Raw genomic sequence first — 10,745 nt, forward strand, 5'->3', positions numbered from 1 at the left:
GAGGCTGCTAGTTTCTCAAACCCCAGCAGGTAGACACCCTAAATCTCTCTTCAGCCCACTTAAAAAGCACTTTGAACTTGTTCACTTGCTGAGCAGAAGCTTTCCCAGGGGAAGTGCTTGTCGCTGGAATCACTGCTGAAGTGGCTATCCACTTACCCTGTGTGCCAAAACTGGTCTCCCTCTGCCCCCGAGGGTTAGGGCTGCAAGGCGGCTCAGACCTCGCCCTTAGGCTACTTGGTCGCTGGGTTACCAGCTCCCACCCAATTCCAGCTCTGCGACCCTGAGGGCGGAGCTTGCCAGGGCAGATTGCTCAGAATGGCTGCCTGTGACCCAGAGCCAAACACTATTAGCTCCATTTGGCTCAGCGGCTCAGACTGGGGCCCTAGACAATGGCCAAAGTTCTCCGCACTCCTGCTCAGGCTCTCCCCAAGGCAGTTCAGTACAGTCACATCCTACACAGTTTGTATCCTAGAAGTGATTGCCTATACCACAAAGTGTAGGTGTGCAGTAAGCTATATCATCTGGTCTGAGTAAGTACAGTCCATAATATTTGCACAATGATGAGATCACCTAACAATGTATTATCAGAAGTATCTCCATCATTAACAATGCATGACTGTTTTCCATATTTGAAATTATCTTTATCACAGAGATAATTATTGTTAAATACCAATGATATTGATGTGGATTTACAAGCAATATTTTAATTGAGTGCATTCACCCCTTGGAAGATATTTATAGGATTCTATTAGGTTTGACTTTGATGCTGACCTTTTAGCATGATATTACATTGCAGATCAATCCTCCCATTAAAGATTACATTGAAACTTCTCAATTAAAATTAGATTTTGAAATACATACATTTATTTTGTATTTGTGTTAAAGTTTGAACAATGTTAACAAAACTGAGGTGTGTGCAAATCGTACATCCACTGTAATTTGTGTGTATAAGAGGAGGTTGCTTCTTTTTTTTTAACCTTTGACACAGGAAGGGTATAAAGCAATGTGACATTACTAGTAATTAAAAAGTGTCAGGTAGCAAGTGTCTTTACCTAACAATTGCAATCAGTGTAACTGGCTTATTGTACCCTCAATGAATCCCCAACAATAAAAAAAATAAAATAAATTAAAAAAAAAGTGTCAGGTAACAAAATGACTTTACTGTAGTGTTACATTCACATATAAATACTATTTTGTCTTGTAATTTTAGGTTGAGTTTATTAAGAAATATTATCAAGTTTGCAGTAAAAACTAATTTCCAAAGATATTTACTATTTGATAATAGTATTTAAAAAATAGTTCTCTTCCTTTAGGAAAATTTTAACCTAGTCCTTGAGCTAAAAATATGAAAAGGAAAACAACTGCTAAACTATCAACCTGCTCTTCAGTGAGCCAGCTCAGGGTATTCAAGTTCACAAGAGCAAGTTCAATGTTGACACTAACTGGTTCGGTAACACGTGACAGATTCAAATGTTCCCATAAAATAACTGGTATTAAGGCCACCAATGAGGAGGCCCAGCAAGACGGAGGGCAAGACCGGCAGCCGCAGAGCTTCTCGGGGTCGCTGGCAGCACAGGCGGCCGAGAGCCCTGGCAGCGCTGACTCGGGTCTTCAGTTTTCTTCCAAAGTGAAATCCACCTTGGTATTCAGCATATTCTCTTCTGCAGTGCCAACTGTAAAACTCTTCATCGATGGAAAATCTGTTGACTCCAAAAGCGGCAGAGGGTTTGATATCCATAACCCAGCCACAATGAGGTGATCTGTCCTGCCCCCAGGCCACCAAGGCTGAAGTGGATACAGCTGTTGCTTCCTGGAAACGTGCTTTCCCTGCATGGGCAGACACTTCAGAGTTAAGCCATCAGCGGGTCATGCTCCACTATCAACATCTTAGTAAAGAAAACATGAAAGAAATTGCCAAATTAATCACGTTGGAAGGAGGAAAAACCCCCCTGATGCTGAGGGAGCTGTATCTCGGGCCTGCAGGTGGCTGGGCATGCCTGGAGTGTGACATCGCTCATGCTGGGAGAGACCAGGCCCTCTGTCACGGATGACATAAAACTTTCTTCCTACCATCGGCCTCTGGGAGTGTGTGCAGGAATTGCTCCCTTCAGTTTTCCTGCCAAGACCCCCCTTTTGATGTTTCCCGTAGCCATGGTGTGTGGAAGCACCTTCCTAAGGAAACTGTGAGAGCAAGTACCTGGAGCAGCCACGCTTCCAGCTAAGTTGCTCCAGGGTGCTGGTGTCCCTGAGGGAACATCGAACATCATTCATGGGCAACACAAAGCTGTAAATTTTTTTTGTGATCATCCAAGCAGCAAAGCAAGCAGCTTTGTGGGATCCATCCAGGCAAGAGAATACCTCTCTAAGAGAGGATCAAAGCATGGAAAGAAGGGTCAGGCCAACATGGGAGCCAAGAACCGTAGGGTAATCATACCAGATCCCAATAAGGAAATACCCTGACCAGCTGGTTGGGGCCACATTTGGAGCTGCTGGTCAGCACTGCATGGCTCTTTCAACAGTACCCTTTGTGGAAAAAGCTAAAAAGTAGCTGCCAGAACTGGTGGAACGTGCTAAAAACCTGAGGGTCAATGCAGGAGACCAGCCTGGAGCTGAGCTTGGCTCTCAGATCACTCCCCAGGCCAAACAGCATATCCATAATCTGATTGATAGTGGAACAAAGCAGGGAGTTTCCATCCTTCTTGATGGACAAAAAACTGAAGTCAAAGGCTATGAAAATGGCAACTTTGTTGGGCCAATGATCATCTCAAATGTTAAACCAAATATGGCCTGTTACAAAGAGGAGATTTTTGGTTCACTTCTGTGATTCTGGAGACAGAAACATTGGATGAAGCCATCAAAATTATAAATGATAACCCATATAGGAATGGAACAGCCATCTTCACCACCAATGGAGCCACTGCTCAGAAATGTTCCCACCTGGTGGATGTTGGACAGGTGGGTGTGAATGTCTCCGTCCCAGTGCCTTTGCCAATGCCCTCATTCACTGGCTCACGATCTCCCTCAGGGGAGACCTCAATTTGTATGGCAAGCAGGGCATCCAATTCTACACTCAAAGACGATCATGATGCTACTCTTTCCTCACCTGCTATAGTCATGCCTACTGGGGGGGCGTTAGAAACAAGTGTGGCAAAGACTCAGTCCATACTGAATAACCTCCCTTTATTTTTGACCAGCTTCATCTGCCAACTTTGCTCCGATCTGATCCCTAGGATTGGAATACATTGTAACTATAAACTTTCTCAGGACTATTAGTCCCTGCAAAATTGCTATAGGGAGGCTCTCAGTGTGACATTGAAACCAGATTTCTCACTTGCTCTTCATAGCTCTATTTTTTTTTTTAAGTAATTGTTATATGGCTGTGAAATGCTTACCTGGAAATAAGACCTTAAACATGTTTTCTAAAAATTCTTCCCTTTTCTGCTAACTTGAAGGAGGGGAAGGTCAGTTATGTAAAAAAGATCTTCCAATAATTGGAAGGTGAACTCTTGGATGGGGAAGCAGGATAGAAATAATTCACCCTCCTCGGATTGACCCTCAGACACAGCCGCAGGGGAGACCCCTCTGCAAAGTTTTCCTGAGCCTCTCTTTTATCCCACACTACATATTTCTATTTATCCCAAATTGTGACAACTGCTTTTCTTTTCTGTTCAAAGCCACTTTGTTGTCCTAGTAATTCACGACCACTATTTAATTATGTCATTGTCACCGTTCCTGCTTCTGAAGATCACTTCTCAAGGATCAGAGAGCAATGAATAAATCAACTTTTTTAAAAAAGAAAAAAAACTATTAAATAATAAAATTGATCATCTTTAAAAATATTAGCAGATTTCACTTCAGTTTATATTGAATTTGAGTTTTTTAACCTTTGAAAATGTTCTCACAGACGACTCATAGAGGGTAAGGCTTCAGTCACTCCAATCTCAGAGCTGAGTCCCTGACAAAGCAGTGACAGCCAAGCGGTATTGGTAACATCAGGAACCAGGCAAAACCACTCAAAATAGCCTATTGTGTTTTCCTTTTGATGTTCCTCTCCAAGTCCTCCACAATTCAAACAACTGTTTTTGCCTAAAGGCTAATAGGCTTACATAGTTTATTTTTTATGAACAACTTTAGTCAGCTCCTGCAATCAAACATGATTGAATTACCTCACCATTGCTAAATGACTTTCCTCAATTGATTAACAAAGGGGACTTTTGAAATATTAGCTTAGAGTTTCATTTTCATTTCTTCTTTCTTAGGACAAAACTCTGATAAAATATTCTATTTTAGATTTTATCATTTTTTGACCAGTATTTTCCTAGGATTTGAGGGAATCATTTTACTTGTCTGGTTATGTTTTCTTTTTATTATTAAATCATAGCAGTGCCCATTAATGCAATCATGGGGTACAATGTGCTGGTTTTATATACAATTTAAAATATTTTCATCTAACTGGTTAACATAGCCTTCACAGCATTTTCTTAGTTATTGTGTTAAGACATTTATATACCTAGTAAATTTCACATGTACCCTTGTAAGATGCACCGTAGGTGGTTATGTTTTCTTAACCTAACTTAGTGTTATTGCTTAAAATCACAATGATTTGCCATCTAATTTAATAGTAAACTAATCACACTTCACTTTGCCTCAGAAGAAGGATGACAGTGCCTTTTACAATAATTTGGATGGAACTCTAAACCTTTAACCTAAGTGAAATATCTAAAGAATGGCAAAACAAACACCACATGTACTCACTATTAAACTGGAATTTACTGATGAGCACACAAGTGCGTAGAGGGAAGCAAAAGTTAATGGAAATCAAGTAGGGAGACAGGGAAGGAGAGGACAGGCAAAACCTTACCTAACTGGCACAATGAACTCTATCTGGGGGACAACCACACTAATAACCGTGACTTAAATTTAACAACGTCATCCATGTAACCAAAAATATTTGTACTGTAATACTGTAATACTTTGAAATTAAAAAAAAAAAGTCAACCTTCTATTCTTGTTTTGATGTAAAGGATATACACTGTAAATAAATAAACACAACATGAATACGGCCATACACATGGCACTCAGACTAAGTGTGACTGTGGAGGGTGCTGAGCTGTGCAAAGTGATGAGAGCAAACCTGGTCTCTGATCCAGTCACTAAGACAGTGTGGCATGGATGAGTATTGCTCATTTACGGACATGGAACTTTAAATTTCACTAAGTTTTCATATGTCCAGAAATGCTATTGTTGTTGTTTTTCAATCATTTAAAAATATAAAATACATTCTTAGCTTGTGGACCGTGAGCAAATAGATAAGGCCACACTGGCTCACAGGCTGTAGTTTACTGACCCTTGACCTAAATCATTGTCCGTACCACAGGCCCACGGAGAAGTGGCAGTCAAGAAATGTTAGTTGACTAAAAATGACACACGATGCTTTTATTTCATTTATGTTAATAAATTCACAAAAGTTTAAAATTTCTGGAAGTGAGGAAACAGAAATATGCCTTCAAGTGTATATTAATAAAAAGAAGCAAATTACCAGTAGGGAAGTAAATTCAGACCAGAGTAATTTGAGCTAATCTACATTCACATGCACTTATTTGGAAAGGATTATACTGACATATGGTGGGCTATTAAACATTTTATAACATCAAAACTTTTATTGATTAGGTATCTAAACTTTAAAAGATATCCCTGTGATATTCGCCCTGAAGGAACTCATGGAATAACAACGACTACAACAATTTAAATTCTGACAAGTTTTACTTCTTTGACTGTTTTTTCTTATTTTAGATTTGCATCCTTGAAAGCAGCACAAGGTAAATAATTTATTTCTGTACATTGGGACATTGAGTTCTGTTGTAACAACTGGGAGTTTCATTCTGCCCTAAAAACCAGATGGGAACATATAAGCAGACAGCTTGGAACATTTTCTATTTTTACATCTGTTGAAAATAAATTCTGATTCAATAAATTGGCCCCATGGAAATGAACATGAGGGGGTTACTTATATTTCCAGATTGTAACTTTTTACCATCTACCTACAATAAGGCAAAGCTTGAAATACTCTGAAAAAAAAAACAGCACAGCATATGTTTAATTCACTTTATATTTATGTAAAAGCATATTTATTAATTTAGTACACATTTAAACTTCTCTCCATATTTCTATCTGGTCATCAGATTATTTTCTTAATAATAAAATAATAATATTTTGTTATTTAAAATATTACAGGTTAAATTAATCATGCTCCAAAAGATTAGTAGAAAACCTGAGGGCCAAGCAGAACTCACCTGCTGCAGTGGGGGGAACACCAATGTGACAGTCTTACCGATATTTCAAAAGAGAGGAGTCAGAGAAAGATATTTATGGAGTTTTAGGACCTAGACTGAGTTTTTCAGGCAGGTCTGCAGAGACAGGGAACTGGTTTGGTTGGGCAGAGTTTATGAGACAGTGGCTTTGCGATTATGTGATGTGGTGAAGCAAAGATTTCAGTGCAAGTCTTCATGAGAAAAGCGTTAGACTTGATAAATAGGCTAATGTTTAATTTAGTGTATTACTTTTCTATTGCTACATAACAAATCACCACAAACTGAGTGGCTTAAAACTACATTTATTATCTCTTAATGTTCCGGGGTCAGAGCATGGCTTTTTGTGTCTCTGTTCAGGTTCTCAGAGGTCTGTGATCTAGGTGGCAAACTACTTTTCTTTTTCAAACCTGGCATTCTATTCCAAGCACACATGGTTGTGGGCAGATTCCAATTCCTTGTGGTTGTAAAACTGCATTCCTGCTTCTTGCTGCCTGTTATCTGGGTCTACTCTTAGCTCCTGGAGGCTCCCACAATGGCAGTTACTTCTCCAAAGACAGTGAGAGAATCTCTGTGACCTCGGGGAGAGTTCAAAGGACTTGGCTGATAGGACAGGGCCATGAAGAGTAATCTTCCAAATGAGGCAAAAGCTATGTTAATTGGTATTATGTAACCACATCAGATTGTATAAAAAAAATCAACACATTGTACCCTACATATGCATAAATATATTCATGATAAAAAATAATAATCTTCCTTTTAATTATCTCAAAAATCAACTGATCTTTATTATATCTGAGAAATACTTTCACATCTTGCCATATAACATAACATAATTTCAGGAGGGATACCCTATCACCTCTGCCATTTTGTAAGCACCTTCCCCACCCAAGGAGAGAGCATTCTGCAAGGACTTGGGTCATTGGAGGTCATCTTAGAATTATGCCAACCAAAATTAGTTATTCTTGTCTTCTAGAATAGATTATTTTAGAGAAAGTCGCTCAATTTATTTTTGTCTACTCTTTGGCTATTTAGCACAGAAATAGGAAAGCATGCTTCTTCCTAGAATTGGTTCGTACAGGCCCAAGAGGGGGCAGCTATCCACTCTCAAAGGGGCAGAGGTGTTAACATTTTTCACATTTCCAGTTAAATTCTCTCAGAGCATCTAGTCAGGGGTTCAGATTTTTCTTAATTCCTATTATACAAAAGATAAAATAATATACCTGTGACAAATATTTAGCATCTTATAATGTTTTGAACCATAGAAACCTATTTTGTATCTAACCACTTTCCTTTCTATGTAACATTCCAAAATATTATTGCTAAGGAGAAAATCTTTCTTTATCTTAAAAGCCACTTCAACACCAAGTAGTGAATTGTTTATATTATTTAATATATGCTTGCTTGCTTCTGGCTTGATTTTTATCTTTCAAAATGAATTGAAAGATAAAAATTAATCAATCATGAGGCTTTTCCAGCACACTTTGTCTCTCTGCACCACTGATCAAATGCAACTTACTATCCATTCATCTTTCTGCCATTTCCTTCACATTTCCTGTTCTTCTCCACTTTGGTTTTCTTAGAGTCATTATTACAATCAATCCTAGGTCCCTCTATCCTTTCAAAACTCCAACAATAGGATTATCTGAATGTCAATCTTCTCCACACCTCTCTCTCTACCATCGAATATAGTTGGAGAAAACACACAGTGCTGACACATCTCATCTTAAATTCATGACCACTAAAGTCAAGGGAGCCCTTTACTTATTTTCTTCTTCCTCCTTCCACCCTTTGGAATGAAGATTTAAAACATTCTTAGATCATTTCCCTAACCTCTCTCCACTTTCAGCTGGTAGCCTGGTTTCTACTTCACTGAGAAACAGTGAAGTGAGGCAGTGAAAATCTTCACATCTTCCTTCCAGCACATCTACAAAACCAGTTTCATCCGCTCTAAGGAACTCCGCCATCCTCTGCTAATATGTGCAAACTCCCTGTACATCTATCCAAGGCCCAGACCTCCACCATCCCACCTCACTAACTCAAGAACATTGTTCTAGCAATGTTTTCATCTAACTGGTTAACATAGCCTTCACGGCATTTTCTTAGTTATTGTGTTAAGGCATTTATATGTTTCCTGTGTCACATTGGAGTATTTGCTTTTCCTCTTCCTGTTGGGTCCTTCCTGTAAGCACACAAACATGGTCTTGCTCCTTCCATCCTTAAAAATACTTTTTCCCAATTTCTCATACCCTTCTAGCTGCTGACTTATTTTAATGCATCGCTTTATAGCAAACTTAAAGACTTTTCATGCACTCACTATCCCGAAATTCTCTCTTCAACTCTCTCTCCTACTCACAGCCATTAGGTTTTCATTCCTGCCACTCTACCAAGGGAGTTACTAAAGGATCATCTCCCGATTCAGATTTGCAGGTTCAGCTTTGTAAGTTGGTGCTGGGAGTCTCCAAGTGACATTTCTGCTTTGCTGCCTGACGCTGGCTTCAGGTCTGCCATATGGCTCACCAGAGACACTGAGGCTGGAGGAAGAAGAAATCACTTGCTTTTCCTGTGTGCTGTTAAAGTTTTCCGGTTTGTTTCCTTTTCTTCTGTGTATCACTCAAAAGCTGATACACAATCAAGCGATGGTTCTACAGTCGGGCAGTTGAATGCAGTTTGCAGTGTTTTCAGTGCTTGTAAAACCAGTCTCAGGTTGCCCCCACTCAGAAGCACCAGGACCAAACAGCTGGATTCCCCTTTGCACAGGCAGAGCCAATTTTAGGGTGAGCCATGTGAGGCATGTGGGCCACAGGGTTTAAGGAGGCATTCCCTTTCGAGGTTGTGTCTTGCCAACCAGCCACTTGATCTTACAGGAACATGACCTTGGTATGGTAAACTTGCTAGAGCTGAACAGTCAGCGTTTTCTATGGGTTGAATACTCTTACAGTCAAGTCTGAACACGATTCTCAGCTTTTCTGCCTTCCAGCTGCAGGACATCACGGTAGCCTCACGTGCTGCGGAAGGGGCCCTTTCAGGTTCAGACTTTCCTCTGACTTTCACTACCCTTCTCCAGTGCATCAATGTAGTCAACAAGAGCCACCTGATTTCCTTCTCCTTATAATTACCATATACTCTGAGGGTCTCAAAAACCTGAGATATTGTAACAACAATTGCATTTTTGTTTTCTGATATTCCATCCCAGTCAATGTTATTGCATCTTGATAACAAGCAAGTGCCTCAAAGATATCACTTTTCCACCAGCCACTAAGAACCAGGCTCCCTTAGCCAGCTGACTGGCTAGTGGTCCAATTTTAAAATAAATTTTAAGGCCAGATTTCTTAGACCACACCTGGCGCCAACTGTGTGAGATCAGATTTCCCAGGAAACATTCTGCGACAGAAATGTGCATGTAAGACAGAAATTTGGGGCTCACTCTTGGGAATCAACAACTGAGAGAATAAGGAAAGTGAGTGTAAATGTCTTAGCACAATAACTAAGAAAATGCCAGGAAGGCTATGTTAACCGGTGTGTGTCAAACGGTCTATGAAACTAGTGTATGGTGCCCCATGATCACATTAATGTACACAGCTATGATTTAATAAAAAAAAAAAAAGGAAAGTGAGACTAAGCAGAGGGAGGAATGAAAGTTCCAGGCTGCAACGCTGCGGTGTCAGATGCCATGGGAACCGCTGAAACTGAGCCCAGGGGCCTGGATCGCTGCAACCCTCATCGACCAGTATGGCTATGGCTATCCCTGTGGAAAGGACATGACTTTGGCAAAGTGGATTGCTAACACTTTTTTCCAAAAAAAGATACTCTGCTTATCAGCGGTCATATCTCCCCACAGCAGGGGAAATGAGCATGCAAGTTTTGAAGGGGGCATCAGGAAAGTTCCCTACAGCATTCACTAAATTTATAAAATGTTGTATAATATGTACAAATAATAATTTTAGTTCATAATTATTTTACAATTATTAATACCATGTACATATTGAAAACTTCATGACCACGGCATTTAATGTGTAGAAATGCATACCTACAATTCATGTCTATCAATCCATGTAAAAAAATAGCCAAGTAATTATTAAATGGTGTATACATACATATAACTATGTATTATTAGATACATGAGGGATATCCAGAAATTATCTAGCTATGTAATATGAAAAATAGAGACACATATGGCTGGATATTTTCTGGACAACATATATGTACATACACACACATACATATAAAATATGTGTGATATAAATGTGATTATATATGTTGTGTATATATATGTTGTGATTTAATGTGATATATATACGCAAGATATATATGTGTGTATACATACACACACATATGTACATACATATACACACACACATTACAGGTAGTCCCCAGGTTATGAACAACATAGGCTCTGCAGATTTGTTTCTAAGTTGAATTTATATGTAAGTTGGA

The 10,745-nt window shown here is 39.4% G+C and overlaps 1 pseudogene; it reads left to right on the top strand.

Annotated features, from left to right (window-relative positions):
- Positions 1 to 1,429: 1,429 nt before the first annotated feature.
- Positions 1,430 to 3,273, top strand: LOC128591341 (methylmalonate-semialdehyde dehydrogenase [acylating], mitochondrial-like; annotated as a pseudogene).
- Positions 3,274 to 10,745: the final 7,472 nt, after the last annotated feature.

The sequence above is a fragment of the Nycticebus coucang genome, chromosome 1 (genome assembly GCF_027406575.1).
Source record: "Nycticebus coucang isolate mNycCou1 chromosome 1, mNycCou1.pri, whole genome shotgun sequence".
Taxonomy (NCBI): domain Eukaryota; kingdom Metazoa; phylum Chordata; class Mammalia; order Primates; family Lorisidae; genus Nycticebus; species Nycticebus coucang.